This window comes from Tiliqua scincoides, chromosome 1, assembly GCF_035046505.1.
Source record: "Tiliqua scincoides isolate rTilSci1 chromosome 1, rTilSci1.hap2, whole genome shotgun sequence".
Lineage (NCBI taxonomy): Eukaryota > Metazoa > Chordata > Lepidosauria > Squamata > Scincidae > Tiliqua > Tiliqua scincoides.
In genome coordinates this window covers 108,867,781-108,885,870 of record NC_089821.1, presented here as the reverse complement: position 1 = coordinate 108,885,870, position 18,090 = coordinate 108,867,781, and positions in this window count along the sequence as shown.

Below are 18,090 nucleotides of genomic sequence, written 5' to 3'. Positions count from 1 at the left end.
TGCTGCCTCCTCAGGAGAAGGGACTTTCATACCCTTCCCCCGGGTAAAGCGAGTTGCCCCGCAATGGGGCTACTCGATTCTATGACAACCCAAGGGTTGGCATAGAATTCAGAGCCTCCATGTCAGGCAGATGACCTGACACAGAGGCTCAGGATCAGGTGGAATGAAGCTCTACTGGTCCCGCCTCCCTCCCGCACACCCCACTCCCTCCCCCTGGCACGCCTCCTTCCTACCTCCCCCACCTCCCCCATGCCCCCACCTACTTCTCTGCTGCCTGGCAGTTCGCACAATCACCAAGCAGTGGAGCTCTGGTGCTCCACCAGCGCTAGCCCAGCGCCAGCCAGCACTGGGTTAGCACCAGCAGTCCACCGGTGCTAGGTGCCACAAACATGCCTTATGGCACATTTGTGGCAGTGTGCGCTGGTGGTGAACCAGCAGGCACTTGTTAGAATTGGCCCACAGTCAGTACCAGCTTTGGTCAAGGGGGGGAGCTTCTGAGTACATGCCCTGCATGCATGCAAAAGCTGCCCTCCCACCTGCCCAGAAGCTGGATGGAAGACCTTCTCCTTTGCAATGCCCCTTCAGTGCAAAGGCGAATTACACTGCTGCTACCCCTCCCATCACCCAGTAAGAATTCCCCAATGAGTCCGATGACTGGGCAGGGAGAGTGCAGAGGTTGCAGTGATCCAACTTCCATCTTTTTGGGTGCTACTTTAAAATTCTCAGATGACCAGCTCCTGGGAGAAGGCATTTTAAAATAGAATTTTAAAATGGTGTCCAGAAAAAAAGAATGATGAACCGATGCTGAACTGTTCCCCCAGTGCCCAGTAAGCAATGGGGATGCTTGACAAGCAGTGGGGAAGGCAGCAGCATACCCCTCGGGGGGGGGGGGGGGTGAGACCATGCCTGGGAATGGGATCTTTGGTATGTGCCTGACCAGGCCCAACCTGTGATGCTGATCCTGCCTACTCTGACTGGCTGTAATTTTCCAGGATTTCAAACTAGGGTCTTTCCTGACCCAATATGGAGATGCCAGGGATTAAACCTGGGATTTTTGTGTGTGTGCAAAGCAGATCTTTTGTCACTGAGATGTGATCCTAGTTGGGTTACTTTGCAGGAATATAATGACTACTATTACTTAATAAAAGCAATATATCAATACCTCGTATTCTTATTCTCCAGAATGAGAGTTTCTTTTTAAACCCCCCACGATTGACTCTTTGGAAGCAAATTCCTGATGTCACACAGCAATCTTGTCACCTGATTGCTTTGCTTTGCAAATTCCCCTTAAGTCAGGCGGCTGCATTGCTCTGCTACGTTATGGCGCCCACTGCACAGTCCAAGCTTCAGGAGCCTTTTCTGAGATAGTGGCTTGAAATGTTATCTGCAGCTGGATAATCTCCCCTTGGCAAGTTGCGGCCTGCAGATATCAAACCCTGTGAGTAAAGTATGTCTTAACCACAGAGACTGAAATAAAAGCCTGGAGCCATACATTCACCTGTGCGCAGCTAACGAAAGAAGGGAACTTTTTCATAATGAAAAGCTATTCATCAAAATTCTTGCCTTTTCAAGACAATCCTCCTGAAGGAAGCAATCAAACTTTCAGCAAAATACCAACAGAGAATTTTGCAATTCATTTCAGTAGAAAAGATATGGAATCCTATGAATGAGGGATAGTTTTAAAGAGCAGAACATCCTAAATGTGCTGCTAGTAATTCCTAGGGCTATTCATGATGAATGTGCACGTTTTGGATGTTATTATTAAAAGCGTATGGTTTAATTCTAGTAAATCTGATGCTTTGAAGTTATTTCTGTCCGGCCTGGAGAAAAAGGTGCTACAATGAAGACACCATTGGAGTTTCTGTTACTTAAAAGTGGGTCTGCTTGTGACCTACTTTAGTTCAGGTTTTTTTAACCTTTCATGTGCTGAGGTTAGCCACTTTCATATGCTGAGGCTATGGTGGAGTGGGCAGCAATCAGACAGCCTGGGAGTGGTAAGTAAAAATCATTTGCACTTACCTCCTTCAAAGGCACCTGGCCGCCAACGGGTCTCCTTGGACCAGTACCAGCTATTTAGCTGGCATAAGTCCATGAAGCCTCAAGGGGTGTGTTGAGCTGAGAAAAGAGGGATAGGAACTTGGCATGAACCACTGCCACTGAGATCTACCCCCCACAATCACTGCCTTGATCCTCCCCAAATCACCACCACTACTACCTTACGTACTCCATTATAGGTTGGGGGAGCCTCTGGCACATACCTGAGACCTCCAGCCATTTGCACTGATGGTCTCAAAGCACATGACAGTGGCACAGCTTTTGCCGGGACTTAGGGCAGTGGATCACAAGATCCATTGTTGTAGGCCCTGAAGGCTGCAATCCTGTACTCACTTATCTGGGAGTAAGTCCCATTGAACCCAGCGGGATTTACTTCTGAGTAGACATGTATAGAATTGCACAGACAGACATTTATGCTTTACTGCCTTGTGCATCAGTAAAGATTTTTATGCTGAGGATTACTCTCCAGATTTACTTGTTCTATGTAGGGCTAACATGTTTTCTTACCTAACATCTGATGTTTTAAAAATTCCCTCCCCATCAGCTTCTTGTTCTGGAACCAAATTTTCATCACTTTATTTCAATCAATCTTCTTCCATTCACTAATGTTTCTCTGCAGCCATTGACACTGCTGAACAGGCAAGCTACTTTTCAGTTGGAGTATTAACTTCATGGCTTCCATCTTTAGCATCCAGTGGAGATTTCAAGGAAACAGTCATCTCTTCAGAATTTTTCTTTATCTTCACCTTGGACTCTGGAACTATCTGAAAATGCATCATGGCAGCAGCGGGGTCGTGTGTGTGTGTGTGTGGGGGAGTCCCACACCACTGTTTCTTCCAGACAACTCCAGGTATGCAGGCTATTATTTATCTCAGTGGAAGTAACCAAATCTATCTAGCTATCTGTCTTGGTATTTCCTTTACCTCAGTATGTGAAAACACTTCAGCCGACAAACATCCCTCTTTTTTTCTTCTCTTTGTTTCCAGCTGAAGTTCTACAGTAGTGGTCACATTTTTGGTCATTCAGTATCAGTTGGATTGTCAGCAGGACAACGTGTAACAACTTGTGTGAAAACTCTATTCAAATACTACAAGGCTGAAGCAGTTCTGATGTTATTCTTTCGTCCTTTGTGGAATAAAAGAAGATGATGGAGTGATACCGTGATGCCACTAATGTCTGTCCCATCTCTTTCTTCCTCATAATTCAAGCTATCACCTACAAGGCCTGTGGCCCTGAAAGAAGAAAATTGCTGGCTGTAAGGTGACTACATGATGGGGAGAGGCAGCCCAATCCTGAGCTTCCTGGCGCCCGCTGTAGCAGTGGCGCCAAAGTGGCTACTGATGTATCCAGCGGGCGCCAGGAAGTAGCTGGAGGTCTCCTCGGGGGAAGGGGACTTGCGCAGTTACAGACCTGGCCCCTGTGCCACCCCTGGGTGCAGAACTGCAACATACTGCCCCCCTGCATCACACCGCGCCCCCCCTCCCGGATACTTGCCTAGCCACCCGGAGCCTCATGCAGTGTTCCTAACTGCTCCAAAAATCTTCTGAGGCTTCTGGAGTGCTCTGAAACACTATGTCCAGTTTTCTGATGAAAACCAGAAGAGTACTCCAGAGGCCTCAGAAGGCTTTCAGAGTAGTTAGGAATGCCATGCGGGGCTTCGCCTGCCTGCAGAATGGTTCCAGAGGGCAGGCAGAGGTGGTATGGTGGGCAGAGGCAGAAGTAGTGGTGTGGTGCCACCCCCACAAGGCACACAGGTGCAGCAGCTGGGGCATTTCCCCCCTCCCCCCGGACCACACCTGGACTTTCGCCCTCTTTCCCCAGGGAAGGCCTCAAGTCCCGCAATGGGGCTTCTCAAGTCTGCACCTGCTATTTTGCCGGTACAGACTTGAGAGATTCTGTGTCGGGCCTTCCGGTTCAACATGGCGTTCAGGATCCCACCTCCTTCCTGCCCCAGTTTCTCCCCCACCTCACCCCCTTTCCCTTGTTCTGCCCCCCATCCCCCAGAGGCCACACTGCAGCCTGGCAGTCACCCCTGGCAGCGGCACATCTTCCTTCTGACAGCACCTGACTGGTGCAAGCCCAGCACCAGTGCTCCCTATGCTGGGCTTGCAGTAAACATGCTGGTTTGAAGCCCCTGCCTATTTTGTCCTGTGGATTTCAATGCTATTATGAGATTTACAAGCACACAAAACTGTGTAAGGTTGCTGCTTAAAGGTGTGACCTCGGAGACAAATTTCCTGTACTCCTGATCTGACACTGTAACATTACGGTGAAAGAACAAGGAGGTAGTTCTTCTGGAGGCAGATCAGTTAGGACAAGGGAACTAAATGTCAACATTCTGCAATCAGTTGTACAAGCTATGCAACCTTGTACAGGTCCCACATACATACCATTCTGCAATACTCCGGTGGGTATGTGTCAGGGGAGGGAGTGTTACTGAAAGCTGAATACTCAGAAATGCTTTGTCTGCTTCCAGGGAGTATCTACAGATATGCAAGGGACTTGTGCATCATCTTCCATGCTTCCAGGTTTTGTTCAAAAGAAGAACACAGGCTCTCCACCCCATGGGAAATATGGCATATCCATGGGAAACATTGGCATTTTCAGTGCAGGTACATCTTCTGTGTGTGTAGATCTGCACTTCTGAATGCACATTACACCCAGATTGGTGGGGGTGATGTGCATGACTCAGTTGTGCACCATCTGTTATTGCTTCCAAGAAATTTGCAATTCCACCCAAGTCTTGTAGACTCTGCAGTTAGATTCCCCTGGGATGTACACTTGACCTACATACAAATCCCAGTCTCTAGTTGGTACAGGTAGAGAAATGCATCCAGAAAGTTGATAGGGATGGAAACAGACTGTTTAGAGAACTGTGTCCCTTGGAAGCAGGTTCCCTGAATGTCCTAACCACACAAGGTAGGGCAGCAAGGAAGGGGCTTTCTCAATGCAAAGTTAAGGACTGTTGCATAGATGGCCAGACTTCAGTATCGGGCTCCAGGGGGCTAATGAAAGAAATCCTGGAGATTTTAGCAGAGCTGGGAAAATGAAATCTCCAGGAATGGCTTCAGTTAGAGTTTGCAACCCTGCTTCTGTGCAACAATAGCAACCTGTAGCTGGGAAGCCCAACCCTATCCCTGGCAGTGCCGCTGGGTGCAGTGGCACCAAAATGGCTACTGCTGCATCCAGTGGCACCACCAGGACCACCGAAGGTCTCCTTGGGGGTAGTCCCAAGCCTCTCAATGGGGCTTCTCAAGTCTGTGCCATCTGTTTTGCTGGCACAGACGTGAGAGCCTTTGTATTGGGCTTCGCAGCCTGACACAGAGGATAGGATATGGTGGAGCAAGGCTCTGCCAGTGCCATGCCTCTCCTGTCCCTCCCCCTACCCCACCCCAGAATGCTTTCCCCCCACCCCAACAGACCTTACCTCTGCCTGAAGGTCTTCCTGTGCTCTGGACAGTGTCCGGTGCTGAGCAAAGCGTATGTTTATGGCACCTTTATGACACCCAGTGCTGGTGCTGTGGGCCTTTAGGATTGGGCCTTAAATCATCAGCTTTTGGTGCCCTCTTCCCTGTTCACATGTTATGAAATTCCAAGCTGTAAACTGGGTCTTGATGTAGATTTAAAACATACCTACGATTAGATGGACAAGTCACTAGTACAGAATAAAAGCTACCTGCAGTTGACCTTTTCCTCCACCCCTACTAAAGCATCTTGAATTTCCCAATAGGCTTCTACAGCTGCTTATGTAATCTCCAGCAGCATGGCTGTGCCGTGGAAGGCTGACACACCTGTATGTTTTGCTGTATGATTGGTATCTCCATCAGGCTGAAACAAGCATGCAAATAAGTTTATAATTGCTACATAGTTTAAACAGTGCTGGAATTGTCATAACTTTTATATATTGCTCCATCACAATCTTTAAATAAATGGCTTGATGGAGATCAGCAGTGGCAGGCTAATTCATTCTTGTCTATCTTTAAAAAGCCTTCGAAGAGAAACCGAACCAAACCAATAATCTTCTCCTGTGAAGTATTCACGAACAGATACCTTTCTGCAACACCTGCTCCTTATGAAGTGCTGCAAGATAGAATGGGCCAGTTTATCATTATGAATGTAGCAATGGCTGAACGGCCCTTAAGAATTCCCATGTTTAATTTCAAGTACACTGCAATTCTGTAAACACATTTTTGATCAGGAGAACACTCATTTTGGTTTGCCTTTTACATTCTCTATTCTCCCCCAGAAAATGCCTCAGTCAAAATGGTACAATTTACTGGGTTTACTCTGTGAGCATATTTTAGGAAAAATCTTCTCTTTATTCATACATAATTTTTAAAAAATTGTTTGCCACAGATGCTTAGTAATCTATGGCAGTGTTACTCAAACTCTGTGGCGCGGCTCTTTAGGGAGGCGCCAGGAACTCAAAGGGGAGGCGCGGGATGTCCTCTCGCAGCGATACAGTCACACCCCTGGGCAGAATACGAGCCCGTCTTCTGCGCTTTTTTTTAAAGCAGAAGAAACGGGAGCTGCTCAGCTGTGAGAGTGGCTGCTGTGCCCCGCCCTCTTCTCCCTCCACTCCGAGGCTGCCGCCTTCTGTGTTTGCTGCATGTTGTTTCCAAAGCTCAACTCCAACCCCCATCTGGCAAGTACTGAGCATGCTCAACTTGCAGTCCTTAACCCTTGCTGATCCTTGTCTGGTTGGTTCCTAGTTCCCAGCCTGGGATCGCTTCTCATCAAAGTGAAATCTCTCTTTCCAACCCCCTCCCTCTTCCACTCCCCCCTTTCGATCTCCAAACCTTCCTGCTTTCCTCTCCCTCCCCAAATAAAACACTTCCTATTTTACCAGTCATCAGGACTCTTAAAGTTGCTTCCATGCAGTTGGCAAAGGGGGAGGGGAGAGACAAGCACACACTTTACTTGGCCAGGAGCAGAAAAAGGGCACTGTTTTTAAAGTGATTTATTAATCTTGTTGTTTGACTGAAGAGGAAAGGCTGTATTTTTAAAGTGATGAATCTTGCTATTTGCAGGGAATACTTATCAGCCACTGATGAAGTGATTGCCAGCCCAATCCTATCCACACTTTCCTGGGAGTAAGCCCCATTGACTCTAATGGGACTTACTTCTGAGTAGACATGCATAGGCTTGAGCTGTGCATCTCCTTGTATAGGAGACAAATCAGCTTCCTAACCAAACCCTTATCAGCTCTGACATATTTTCATGGTCTATTTTTGTTTTCCCCACCAGCTGCTGGAAAAATTTAATTTCATTAAATTTTCAGTCCTATCCAAGGAGAATGGGAGAAATGACTAGTTGGATTGGGGTCCACAGGGGTGTGTGTGTGTAATGTTAGTCAGACTGGTTGCTCACAAAGTTCATTTGATAAAACAATTCTATTGGTATGCTTACAAAGTTTAAAAAAATGAGTCCTCCTGGACCAGACAAAATCTACCTACTCCAGCATCCTGTCTCCAACAGTGATCAGCAGCTGATCATTTATAAAGCATGTATATTGCTGTGTATTAATAATATATTTTTAAGATCTGCATTTAATTAATGATTAATATAATTAATATTAATATAGTTAATATATATGTAATATTTAATATAATATTATAATAAATATAATATTATAATATTATAGTTAATATAGTAAATATTTCTGGCCACTTCCTGTTTAATGATGTCACTTCCAGCCCTCAGGAACATGATGGGGAGTCATGGCCAACAGCCACGGGGGTCAAGGGAGCCACTGGCTGGAAAAGTTTGAATACCACTGATCTATGGTAAAAGAAAAACTAGCCTTCTAACCCAACCTGGCTACGTATATTATTAATAGTCATGGCACAATCCTAAGCTTGGCTAGTGCCAGCAAAGCACATTTGCGGCACCCTGGGAGTAAGAAGTGCCAGCAGGAAGGCCCGCGCCATCTGGTGCAGCACCAGATGGAGCAGGTAGGAGCTTCTCTGAACAGTGCAGGGGTGAGGGAGGGTGGAAAGGGTGGGTGGACCTCCCATTAGGCCTGGGAGGTGGACGGGATTGGCAGAGGAGGCCTTTGCCATATCCTTTTCCTCTTCCCAAACCTTTCCCCCCTAACATGGGGCTTCTTGGACTTCTGCTAGCAATTTTGCTGGTACAGATCCAAGTCGCCCCATCGGGCAGTCTGGGACTCTACACGGGTAGGGGAACAAATGTTCCCTTACCCCAAGGAGACCTCCAGCCCGCTCCTGTGCAGGCTGTGCAGCCCCACTGCGCCAGTGCTGGATAGGACTGGGCTATCAATCACTTCATGAGTGCCAATGAAGCATTGTGCATTCTGCTAACCTCTTCTTCCGGGCTTCTTCCACCCTCTCATCCCACCATCATCAGCTCTCCCTTCTTCAACAACAGCAACTGCTGCTGCTGCTTTTACTAACCTTCCCTCCTGCATTCTCTGCCTTTTGAATAGATGGAGTTTGGAACCGTGACAAGGGAGTGTTTTTGCTGAAGAATTTCAACTGCTACGCTAGTCCAGCAGCAACAGGTTCTGGGGCACTATGTTTCCCACTAACTTCTGAACATTACTGTTTTTGATGTCAGACGTGTGTCCATTTCTTTTCTTGCACACCCCCTGATCTATCTCGGAATTTGCACCAGACCTTCTTAAGACTGTGGTATCCACCCTGCAGAAGTGAAGAAGCAGATCAATGGGGAAGCTGGACTATCCAGGAGTTTTCTGCAGCAGGCCCAGAAAAGAATGTGACAGAGGAGGATTTGTTGTCACTTATGGCTCCCAGCTAAAATGCCATAGTCCTTGGATAGGAAGCATGTCCTGACAGGCAGCCCCCAGTCTAAACTGGCTACTCCTCAACTACAATGAACTGCTTAACAGAGACAAAACTCCGAGTTTTGTCTCTATTAAGTCTTGCAGAGTTTTGTCTCTGCAACAACCCAGATGCCAGCCCTGTACTTTCTATTTCTACTAAAGCAGATCTAGTAAATGACCCAATTTAGCTAGTATTATCTTGAAATGAACCCCCCACCATTTTCCCCTTCCCAAATTAGCTTTCCTGGTGACTGGTGGCCACCATTTTTCTCTGACCTTGGGAATACTCCTTGGGAAGATCATCAATAAGCTTCGCCCCACCCCAGAAAGCATGAAAGAGGAAAGGCAATTTCACCCTACTTTAAGCCTCCACTCCTCCCAAAATTCAAGCCAAAAGTTCCCATAACAGAAGTTTTGTCTCAACCCAAACCCTTTCACCAACTCATCCTCCAATGCGCTATATGCCAATAATGCCTTTCAGCTGTCAATGTAGGATAACTAGTCTCTGTGCTTTTGAATATGCACATAAGTCTGACATAAAAATGGGCATCATTTAAAAACCAGCAGAACATTCCCAGTTTCCCAGAATGTTCTGCTGCTTTCAAAGACCATTTTCAACAATAAAAATACTTCAGAGCAATGTGCCACCGTTAAAGTGCCGAACCAGAATTTATCATCAAATTTGATTTTATTCTCTTTGGACTTAATTGGAACTCTGAGTTTCTTTGCCACAATAGGGGTTCAGTCAGCTTGGCATAGTGAGAAATGTGGTATTGTCACAAGGACTGCTGTTCAGAATGGGTCATTGTGCATAAAAGTGGCACAGTAGTGGCACATCTGATAAAGAAGGATTTTAAAATGTATGCCCCGTTACATCTGGTAGTTTTTAAAGTGCTAGTAGATTCTTTGATGCCCTAAAATTTGATTCAAGAAAATTGCTCACAATGGCTAAAATATCACACCAAATAAAAAGTCCCACAAAGAAATTCACAGCCCAATCCAAACTAAACCCCCTCCCCCCACTGATGCAGCTGCACCAGTGGAGAGCGGTCCCTCGGCAATTTATATATAATATGATTTTTAAATGTATATAAATGAAATCCTAACTGAGTTTCTTGTCATTTCAAATCAAGCCAGTTTCATTATATTTACCTAGGACTGCGGATAGGCAGGCTGTCAGTTCAATGCGTGTTTATTTAGAAACACAATGGTTGGCAACCTTCAGTCTCGAAAGACTATGGTATAAGCCTACAGCACCCGGTATTCCCAGGTGGTCTCCCATCCAAGTACTAACCAGGCCTGACCCTGCTTAGCTTCCAAGAGATCAGACAAGATTGGGCATGTGCAGGGTAACGGTTGCTAGAAATACAGAAAACAGTTGTTAGAAATACTTCACAGTCTGTTTAGTGGGGCTTAACTCTCAGATCCCAATCCCTATACCCACTACTAGTACCAATACACACTTGCCAAAACCACATGCTGCATCCTGAGGTGGTGGGGCACTCAGGCAATCTACAGGAGGTAATTAGAACTATTTCTCCTTAACTCCTAACCGGCCACACAAGTGGCAAGAGGTCTCCTCGGACATTGACCACATCTTTTGATGGCACATGTCTGAGGAGAAGAAAGGGGCAGGGAGCTTTGAAAAAGAGGGGATGGGGTCTGGCATATTACCACAGGATCCACCTCCTTGTTTCCTTTGAGAACCCAGTTCCTCCCCCCTGCCTGCTCAGAAACACCCTGGATTCTCCCACTCCCTCCCATGTCCCACCCACCACCTGCCCCCAATGCCAACTCACCTTTCATTGGCGGACTGAGGCCTCACTGGTGGCCTGAGCGTGCAGCTGCCAGCAACTGCGCTGGCGGCCTCTTTGTGCTTGCCAGTGGTGCCAGAGCATACAGCATTGTTGCAGGTACTTCTGCCTGAATCCTGTCAGCTCTGCTGGTGGAATGCACATTCTGCCAGTGGTGCCCGAGAAATAGGACTGGGCTGCCCATAAGCGTGCTTAGGATTGTAGCTTCAGAGTTGATGTTTGGGTTTGAGCGTTCAGTGCTTGGATATGAGAATAGCATGAATTCGAGTTCAGCATGGGGAAAACCTTGTATCTTGTCCTCTGATTTGAATCAAGTATAATCTAAACTGGGATGATTTATTATACCAAACCCTCCCACTTACCTCTGTTATACCGCAGGGAACAATTTGTTCCCTGTTAAAAGCAACAGGAGTTTCATTATGGGCTTTAAATGAATGTAAGACTGTACCAGTGTGTTTGACTGAATAGAACTTGAAATTTATGAACCGTCACTACACAGTGACACAAGACGTTGGCCTGAACGTTTCCAAGTCACAACTATAGGAAGTTCCAGCTGAAAGCAAAAGTTAAGTTTTTTTTTCATGTCTTACTTTTCTGAAATCCTCTGCAATCCTCATCTGGGCTGCCCACTTCTATATCAGTCTGATTATTAATTTCGATGAAGTTATCATTCCTGTTGGCAGTGGGACAAGGAAGAGTTTCTTTTTAAAAAAACATCTTGAGGAAGAGAGATGGAGTGCGCAAACGCCAGAGAGGATCTCCTCAACCGCTCCCACAAAGCAGACAAGTCATTTAGGACATACACCCACACATTCTGTGTGCTCACACATCTGGCTCAAGCTTTTGGTGGGGAACGGCATTCATCAACCTCTGACATGCTTACTGTGCAGCCTGTATTTCATCAACATGCCACAGCATTGCTCGTGTTTCCTCAGTGCCATGCTCTTAGTTTGTCCATACAGGTATCATTTCAACAAAAAGCCAAAAATAATTAAACTACAACTAATTATGACCAATATAGTAATGTATAGCTGCATAACTTTTGCACTGTACAGGATGTGCAACAGTTTAGTGTGCTTTGTGTGCTGTGTGTGTGTGTGTGTGTGTGTGTGTGTGTGTGTGTGTTAGATTTTAAGACTGTATAAGAGCAACTTGGTTGATAACCTTTAAAGAGAAAAAGATAAAAGTTAATTGTAAATGAATCAATGCATACCCGTAATTATCCAACTGGTGACGGAGCAGACAATAAAAGAAACTAAAATCCAGCTGATGTGTATGAGTAAATTTCCACATTGTGTACAATTCTGAACATTCAATTAACCAGGCACTAACAAAGGGGCTCCGTTTCATTCCTGATGATGTTCTTACAAGACAGTTGGCAGCAAATAATAAATGAGTTCTCAAACTGGCCAACTCTGAGTTTCCTACAATCTTACTAGTGACCTCAAGAAAATTGCTAAAAGGTCAAGAGGAGTCTGAACTCCCATGAAGTAACTTGAACTTTAGTTCAAAGATGTCAAAAATTGCTTTGGAAACATTCATTAATCTTCATGACACATTTTGGACATCACAACAATTGTTGGCAACCTTCAGTCTCGAAAGACTATGGTATCGTGCTCTGAATGGTGGTTCTGGTACAGCGTCTAGTGTGGCTGAAAAGGCCGATTCGGTAGTGACATTCCCTTCCACACTGGGAGCAAGTATAGTGTGTCCCTGGTCTGTCTCCCTGGCTATGGGCCTTCCTTCTTTGCCTATTTGCCTCAGTCTGTTGGCAAAGTGTCTCTTCAAACTGGGAAAGGCCATGCTGCACAGCCTGCCTCCAAGCAGAATGCTCAGAGGCCAACGTTTCCCATCTGTTGAGGTTCATTCCTAAGGCTTTCAGATTCCTCTTGCAGATATCCTTGTAACGCAGCTGTGGTCTGCCCATAGGGCACTTTCCCTGCACAAGTTCTCCATAGAGGAGATCCTTTGGGATCCGACCATTGCCCATTCTCACGACGTGACCAAACCAACGCAGGCATCTCTGTTTCAGCAGTGCATACATGCTAGGGGTTCCAGCTCGTTCCAGGACTGTGTTGTTTGGAACTTTGTCCTGCCAGGTGATACTGAGGATGCGTCAGAGGCAGCGCATGTGGAAAGCATTCAGCTTCTTCTCCTGTTGTGTGCGAAGAGTCCATGACTCGCTGCAGTACAGAAGTGTACACAAGACACAAGCTCTGTAGACCCGGATCTTGGTATGTTCCGTCAGCTTCTTGTTGGACCAGATTCTCTTTGCGAGTCTGGAAAATGTGGTAGCTGCTTTGCCGATGCGTTTGTTTAGCTCAGTATTGAGAGAAAGAGTGTCGGAGATCATTGAGCCAAGGTAAACAAAGTCATGGACAACCTCCAGATTGTGCGCAGAGATTGTAATGCAGGCAGGTGAGTCCACATCCTGAACTATGACCTGTGTTTTCTTCAGGCTGATTGTCAGTCCAAAGTCTTGGCAGGCCTTGCTAAAATGATCCATGAGCTGCTGAAGATCTTTGGCAGAGTGGGCATTGACAGCTGCATTGTAGGCAAAGAGGAAGTCATGCAGACATTTCAGCTGGAATTTGGACTTTGCTCTCAGTTTGGAGAGGTTGAAGAGCTTTCCGTCTGATCTGGTCCGGAGATAGATGCCTTCTGTTGCAGTTCCAAAGGCCTACTTCACAACAGTACACAGATGGTTAAAGCAGGACCTCAGAAGTGACCTTCTTCAATGTCACTGCAAGTCACTGGTAGAACCCAGGAATTTGGTCCTCTCATTCCCTGAATGTGGTCACAACCACATCAGTGATCTGAGTTCTGTGCTTTTGCTTTTCCCAAGGTAAACAATGGCCTAACAATATATGCTAATATGATAAATAAGGCTTAGATATTGTTTATATCTTTAAAACAACAACAATTTATATACTTTTTTAAAACACCAGAGCAAACATGCCTCTAGATGATGGAAAAGGGGGGGGGGAAGCTTGATGCCCCATGATTGGGAACCCCAAGCACATACCTCCTCCCAGTTACACTTATGAAAGGAGACAATGTGTGGGGCCATGATGCTCCCATGATGAATGAAAGTAGAACCCTGCTAATCACATGGAATACCTTGGCTATACCACAAGCTATGGTCTGAGTGGCATCCATTGCCATGGTTGTACAGGCCCTTCTAATATCCCAAGCCCTACCTGGCCATACTGTTCACTAAAACCAGCACAAACACTTGCCCTCAACTGACAACCAACTCTGACACCTAACCACAAATGAAGTTTTCTACTTACAGCGCAATCCTGTATCTGTTTATGCAGAAATAAGTCCAGAAATATTGGGGCTTACTCTTAGGTAAGCATGTTTAGGATTGCAGTCTTTGTCTCTTTTCCTCAGAGAACTGGGGTGATTTCCTTAACCAAAACTCCTTCCAAGTGCACAAATAACCCAGGAAACGGATTGTTGCTGAAGAGTCAAAATCTCACCCACTGAATTATTTGACAGTGAATGTGCATCCTTTATTCCCTTTACAGGAAATCAAGGAGGACACTTGTTATAACAGAAAGGGACCATTCAATAGGATGAAGGAAATATAGAAACTGTTGCACTTTTAAAACACATTTATTAACATTCAGCCTTTGAAATATCATTTCACAAAGTGGTGTACATTCAAAAGTGGGGAATGACACAACAAAGATACAATACAATATTAAAACAATACAATACATTACAATAAAGCAAGATGATAAAGTGTAATTTCTAGCCTCAAGTCATTTTGCTAGTCTGCAGGGGTAGTAATTATCTTTTATTAATGTGACCAGAGTCTTGTTCATGATAAGGAACTCACTAGAAGCTTCTACTTCAGTTGAGTACCCATAAACTACCTGCAACCCTAGCTTTATCCCTCATATTTTGAAACCCTCCACTTGGTTATTGACCCAGAAAGGTCCTTTCTTTTGTTCTGTGATATTATTTCTTGGAAAATCCCATTGGCCAGTGGTCTTGAAGTGGTTCAATACAGCTTCCTATCTCAGTGTTTGGGTTAAACCAGCAATTCCCCACCTTTTCAGTCTCTGGAGCCCTTTATGCTCCTAAAAGGATGCTTGCAGAATCCCACTGGCACATGCAGGGAGTCTCAGGGAGACCCAGAGCACCAGTACATGAATGGAATGGTGCAGCACTGAGTCCAATGCTGAATACCAGTGAAGAGCTGGAACTGGAGGAGAATAAGAGCCACAAACCGGGGAGGTGGAACAGACACAAACATACCAGGCAGGGGGCAGATGGCGACCACTTAAGATGTGCTCATGGAGCCCCTGAAGGGTTCTCAGGGAACCCCTGGGCTTCTAAGAGCACACTTTGAGAAACGTTGGGTTAGACAGTTCCTTTGCAACTTCCATACAGATTCCTTGTTCAGTTGTGCTCTCTGATAAGGTGAAAGGCTGAATCAGTCCAGTAACCACTGATGCTAGCATGTAGGGAAAAAATAAATGACAGACAGCATCAGGGTTTGATCAATGGATAATGGCCCATCTAGATAGGACTAGTTCTGAACACTCAGTACCAGTGGCAGTGGTGAGTACCCAATGCACAGTCAGGTGATGGACAGGGACACCAATGGAGGAAGCAGTGCAGGGATTTGCCCCAGGACTCCTGGCAACTTAGTGCCAGCACGGATAGAGGACAGACATGCCACAATGCTCCCTTTGTTACAATCAGCAGGGGATAACAGTATGTTTCCCTTTTAGGCATGTAATGTGTCCTGCCATGAGAATCATCAGATGATTCTCACTTGATATTCTGCTTGATGGTTGATGTCACAAAAACAGGGATTGTGGAGAATAATCGTACCAAAGTAGGTGTTTCATGCAATGGAATCAAAAGACTGAGGAAACAGTGCTGTATTTAGTTTGTGAGTATAATTTATGTTCTTCTGACTGATCTTGTTATGCCCAGGCTAATTCGGCCATAAAAAGCAAGGAAACAGCTCAGGGAACGCAACTGATCTATGGGAACAATTTGAGTTAATTAAGTGGACATTTCACTAGGGTAAGGGATCCACAGGTCTCCTTTAGGTGGCCCGTCAGATGTGAAATATGGGGTATTTTGTTAGACAAAATAAATGGATGGGCTGCAGATGTGGGGAAGGCTGACATGGGACTGTTTTTCCAGCAGTATGTAGAGAGACTGACCCTATGTAGTGGGAGACTTTGGAGTTCGTGTAGGGGGCATGGTAGTTTCTGCCCATTCTTATGTTGTGCTTTCATATGAAATCTCATATGAAACATACAGAGAGAATCAAGTACTGGAGGGAACGGATTACAGAAGAAGAATGTCCTGAAGTTTCAATTGCTTGAAGACGAAGGAGCAAAGGACTTGTATGCACTACAGCAATGATTTTCAACCTTTTCCATCTCATGCCACACTGACAAGGCACTAAAATCTTCAAGGCACACTACCAGGTTTTTGACAATGGACAAGGCACACCATGCTGCCAGTGGGGGCTCACACCTCCCATTGGCCCTATTAATAAATGACCTTCCCCCAAATTCCTGTGGCACACCTGTGGACCACTCGCAGCACACCAGTGTGCCACGGCACAGTGGTTGAAAATGGCTGCACTGGAGTCTTACAACTGTTAATACTTTAACAGTTGTACTTTAACTTTAGCAGGGGGAGAGTAACTGGCCCATCTCACCCCAGCAGTGTCTGTTTTAGTGGCTGTCTGCTGGTAATCTTTTTGCATCTTTTTAAATTGTGAGCCCTTTTGGGACAGGGAACCATTTAGTTATTTGATTTTTCTCTGTAAACCGCTTTGTGAACTTTTAGTTGAAAAGTGGTATATAAATACTGTTAATAATAATAATATAGTTTTATTCTGTAATGGCTCCCCACCCAACCCCCCAAATCCTGGGAACTGTTGTATGTTAAGAATTCTGTAAGAGTCCTCTAGCTCCCTCAGAAAACTGGATTTCCCAACATTCTCTAAGAAGGAGGAAGACATTTATTTTCTAAATAAGCCCATTTGTGTTGTTGGATAGTCCATGTTCTAATGTCCAAAAATATCAGAGCAGCTCTGGGCCAAGTTCACATGCACAGCCAGCATGTGGAGACTGCTTTAAGTCATTTTTTCATGCAGATGGTGTACTTCTCTCCAGGCCATTGGAAATCCATGATTTGCCATGCAATAAGCCACTACCTGGTGGAGTAAGTCCCTGCAGCATCCATGGGAGAACCAGAATGGGTAATGTGGCCCTTCATCATTTACAAGTGTCATTGTTCTCAGTCCCACTCAGGACTCCACATGCTTGGATACAAATGTTCCATTAGCCATCTGTGGATGTGAGAGTTGGAAGCATGATGTCTTAGAAGCTTCATGAAAATTAATGAGACTTACTTCAGAGTAAATACAGTTTGGACCAGGTTGCAAGGGAGAATCTCAGCTGATGCCAAACTTGATGGAGCAAGCACACATGAGGTTTATGCAGCCTGTCCAAGTGATTCGTTCTGCTCAACTGTCTGATCTCTGATCTCCCAGGAAAGGAAGTGTCAATGTGTGAAGCATTATGGTGCCGTCTGATGGCATGATGCATCTTAAATGGGACAGGTGAAGTTTGTCTTGTCAGTAGTCCCAAAGTACACCAAAGTCTGGGGGGAAAAATTTAAACCAGATAATAGTTGCTGGGCTTCAAATTTTAAGGGTATAATAACGTAATGATTGGCAACCTTCAGTCTCGAAAGACTATGGTATAAGCTTACAGCACCTGGTATTCCCAGGTGGTCTCCCATCCAAGTACTAACCAGGCCTGACCATGCTTAGCTTCTGAGAATAGACGAGATCAGACAAGTGCAAGGCGCACATGCCCAATCTCATCTGATCTTGGAAGCTAAGCAGGGTCAGGCCTGCTTAGTACTTGGATAGGAGACCACCTGGGAATACTGGGTGCTGTATGCTTATACCATAGTCTTTCGAAACTGAAGGTTGCCAACCAATAATGTAATATATACAAAAAAATTAACACTACAACTTGGGCTTAATACATACAGAATAAAAACCTATTTCCACTTCTAATCCATGAAATCAATATGGAATAAAGAACATATTTGCTATTTTGTGAACTATGCAGTGGCATCACTAGGGTTTGCATCACTGCTGCAGGAGGCCAGTGCGTCACCCATATGATGGACCTCCTCCCATGCAGTAGGCGGGGCAAAGACCCGGATGGTGGGCGTGGTGATGTGCCATCGCCCCTTCCGTTAGTTTTTTGGCTATGCCTTTTGATAGAACACAAATATTTCAACATGGTTTGTTTCATTGCAATCTTCATGAAATTACACATCGATTTATATATAACATGATGGTATTATTCCTATAAACCATGATTTTAGCGATTTTGGCCACTAGTGGTGTCGCCC